Source organism: Photinus pyralis, unplaced genomic scaffold, assembly GCF_008802855.1.
Source record: "Photinus pyralis isolate 1611_PpyrPB1 unplaced genomic scaffold, Ppyr1.3 Ppyr1.4_LG3a, whole genome shotgun sequence".
In the NCBI taxonomy this organism is placed as follows: Eukaryota; Metazoa; Arthropoda; class Insecta; order Coleoptera; family Lampyridae; genus Photinus; species Photinus pyralis.
Genome location: NW_022170509.1, coordinates 14,828,501 through 14,832,790, shown reverse-complemented (window position 1 = coordinate 14,832,790; position 4,290 = coordinate 14,828,501).

Sequence of the window (4,290 nt, the reverse complement as noted above, 5' to 3'; positions counted from 1 at the left end):
AAATGCTCGATTGTGAGTCATAGACACTCAGGTTATTCCGTACGTACCCTGATTTCCACGGAACGTTTTGCATTGTACCGCTTCGTTATTATTTTAATACGTGTATAGCGCACGCGTTACTCGCGAAAGGAAATAGAATGATGACTAATACAAGACACCCATTCAACTTCTGGTTAAATATATTCCAGAAGTATATTTTGTTGAATGATAATAGACAAAACAGCTTTACAGCTGCCCGATATTCGTGGCGTAGCATACTAATGTGAAAAATCGAAATGCGGGAGATATGTACTTACAATGAACTCCCAAGTACCTAATTAAATATCTGCGTTCTATAAAAAGGGACTTATTCTTACTCTCGCAACGAGTTTCGCAAGTTTTAGGCCAATTGTTCACTTTTCTCCATTGTAACTATAACCCCTATACCTTTAGATGCTACAATTGTAACACGCTCCGCGCGTAGGTGTGTATAAAATATCAAAGGGGTGAACTGAAAAACGAAAATTCCGTCATCCGTGTGTCTAGCAGAAAGCAGGAATGCGCTCATTATTACCAAAATCACGGAATTGTATATTTGGGAAGCAGTTAAAAATGTATCCCAATAAACAGTTTCAGAGGGTCAATTTTTTCTTCCAAATGACCTAGTTTAGCCAATAAAATCGTGTCGAAGACAGAACTTTGAGAATTTCGGTTATTTGTTCCAACGAGGGTATTTCGGTTGTGACCTTGTTAGAAAAAAAAAACGATATTCGCGTATGAAAAAGATAACGGCTTCTGTCTGCCTGCGCACAAATTCTGTCGGTCCGTCTGAAGTTTTGTCAGGACTGAGACACATTTTTCAATACGGAAAACGTAAACGTAAGCAACCTGCTGAACAAAAGTAAGCAGTGTGCTTATGAAATCCGGCTCTATCCTTTTCACTTTCACCAGAAGTCCAGAACAAACTGATTTTTACGTCATAAGAAATATATTTTTTAGCACATTTTTCCAAAGGGAAAATGAACGCTAGTGTTCACACTTTCCAGCACCGAGATCAGAACGACTATAGTATCATCTGTGGCAGGGGCGGGCTGGGTAACTGCGGGCCACTTAACAATTAAAACAGAAATCAACCCCAATTAGAGAAACGTGTTAATAGTTTATTAATAGTGCAAGAAACTAAATACAGCACATACTTATAAATTTCCAACGGGCCATTATGATCTACAGGCCAGGTGGCAGTCGCCACCCGCCCCCCCGTGCCAGTCCGCCCCTGATCAGTGGTAAAAGTATTGAACGACAAGTGTCCACAAGATAGGAGTATTACAGGAAACGAGTAAAGCATTGTAACACGTGTTTTTCATACTATTTTTTCTATTTCGATGCTTTAATTTAATTAAAAAGTAATTATCAAAAACTACAGGAAACTTTAGAATTACCTAATATGTCTTAAGTTGGAAACACCTTTTAAGTTGGCAGTTGGCAGCATACATAAACCATATATAAATGAGATATATGGATAAACGAGTGGACACGCCTATGGCCAACATTGGAAGAGGGAAATATACTACTGTGGAATAAGCTCTAATGCGCTTGCCTGTTATTAGTAGTGGCGTAGTGCTATTTGCCAAGCATTTACCCCTGCAGTTTGACATAACGGATGGATTGAGGTTAAATCGTTTGTTTTGGTAATGTGTTATCGAACTTTTGTGTAATTTTAATAGTAAAGAAGACTTTCGTAGTTATATAAATCAGTGTAGATAAGTGATACACAATAATTGTAAAGAAATACCTAATATGTTTTGCAATTTTAGTGTGTTTATTACTTAGAAATACTTATCTCTAACATGCAAGCAATAAATTTCACATTGGAGCACTTCGACTTTCTTAAAACCCCAACCACAACGTCATTACGTCAAGTTAATATCACCTGCCGTACCGCCATTATTTAGTGCCAACTGGGCTAAGTGGGGTTACAAAACGATAGGCGACTTCAGGATTGGGGATAGATGGGTGGACGAAGAGGACTTACTTTTGCCTGAAAATGCTACTATGAATGTCAGGAACCAACTTATAGCCCACTACAGAAGGATTAGAGTTTTTTCCATTCCAGGCACTGTATATCGAGCGCGATGTAAACAGCAGAAATACTTATGAAATTGTACTAAAATTTAAGTACTTTGGAGGCACCACATTAACTCTACATAAAAGCAACAGAAGAAAACTACAAAACCTAATCATCGCTGAGTACTTTCAAAGGACTTCCGACAAATGCTTTAGTAACCACTGGACCGAGAACGATACTAACTGGTCATCATTTTTCAACTCCTGTACATTTGGTTCAATGGTAGAAATTAGCTGGCGTTTTGCGAAAAACAGATTAGCAGATCCGACCTATCTGCTCAAAGCAACATCAGGGTTACCGAGAACTGCCAGGTTTGTGAAAAGATCACGGCTAACGCTTGGCATATGATAATAATAGAATGCCCTTTAACCAAAGAAATTTGGAGCCTTGTTATCGAGTGGGCAAGTAACATCTGGCAAGGTAGAAGACTATCACTAGTTGACGCGTTATGTGCAGTAAAAGAGAATAACCGCAGTGATATTTTAATCAATTTTCTGGCTAATTCTGCAAAGTTCTATATATATGTTCAATTAATCACCGCCATGAAAAACGACACGCATCCAACGTCCCTTCGGAATGCCTACCTAAAGAGCATTAAAAGCAAAATATTAATAACTTTCTCGTGGCATAAAGGCATGAATCAAATGGACAGCTTTAAAGATCAGTGATGCAGTGGCGAAGTGCTTTGCACTTTGCAGTGTTAATCGGGGCGGAGAGTTAAAATGGGGCAGAGTGTTGGATTTGTAACACGTAAATAGTAACGTTCTGTATAAAAAAAAAATAAAAAATTTAGGTTAGGTTTAACCCTTCGCTGTGCCATCCCGGCGACGTACACCTCGGCACGACCTATCACGGCGACTGTTGCTTTCCCGGCATCGGTTATCCCGGCAATGCACAATTTCCTAACGCCGTCTGTCTGTCCAACCTCATTCCTCTTTTGTTTTTTTTTTTTGGACATAAATAATGATATGCTTTAGAAGCGGATGTCAAATTTGGTACCGAAAGTGGTTGTTATTGTGCCTGGACACACTGTAATTAATGCTTAGAAATAGGTATAGGAGACCGAAATATGCAAGGAAATAAGTTACACAATTGCCATCGGTACAAAGGACCCATTTTTAAACAATTGCGTTTTACCATTTACCTACGCAGGTAGATACCAGAAAGCTTTACCTACCTAGGGAGGGGTGGGAGGGAGGAAGGGAGGGAGGGACAGAGAGAGAGAGAGACGGAGAAAATAGAGTTAAAATTTTATTTATAATCTATTAATATATAAATTTTACCTGTCGGTCCATATCACTATTGTCTGATCCTTTGATGGCTCTAGATAATTATACAAGTATACTAGGTGGCCGAGGCCTACCCTCTCAAGACCAATCATCGCCGAGAAAGTCGCCGAAGCTTTTGATACCTGCTGACTATCTCGCTTCGGTTCCTCTACTAGCATCATGATCGATCAGCGAGGACGCAGTTTGAATCTTCCCGTTTTTGTGCCCTCAACATTGTTTTCGGCACACAAGGATTCGGGACCTGCAGTGGGCGAAATGACGGCAAAATGGTATTTGGACGAAATAATAAATGCAACCTCTTTTACAAAGTTTTATACAGTCCGCGCTTAGGGAATTTTTAGCGCATTTTTGCAAATTTATTTGTAATTAGTGCATTTTTGCAAATTTATTTGTAAAAAGTAGCTTTTAATCTCACGTTGGCTAGCTGGCTGGCAGCAAATGTGGGCGCGTAGAAGAACTCTTGTAGAAAGGCAACGGGTATACATGTATCTACCGGGCCGTGTAATTTGTCAAACTTAGGGACATTGCTACACAATGTGGGGTTGGCGACATCTGGGCGTCATCCTCGAGCGTAGTTTACTAACGTGAAGGTTTTTCAGTTTTTTCCTATCTTCTACTACAGTTTTGGTCTTGGTCCGATTCTTTTCAAATTGGTGTCGTCGGAAAAATGTTGTAAACGCGCACTCCTGCGTGGCGGAATTTTGTTTTTTGTCCTAGGGGCGAAATTAACAACCTCTTTCAAGGCGCGCGCGCGCGTCTCCGAGAGGTAGCCAACTTTCGGGCGCCTTTTACCTTCCGTTGCGAATTTTGTCACGCGGTTTAACGTTTCGTAAATCTCGAATCGCTGTCTCTCTTTCTCGTGTCGCCAATAGAAGCTCGAGCAATGAGAAGTGCCCC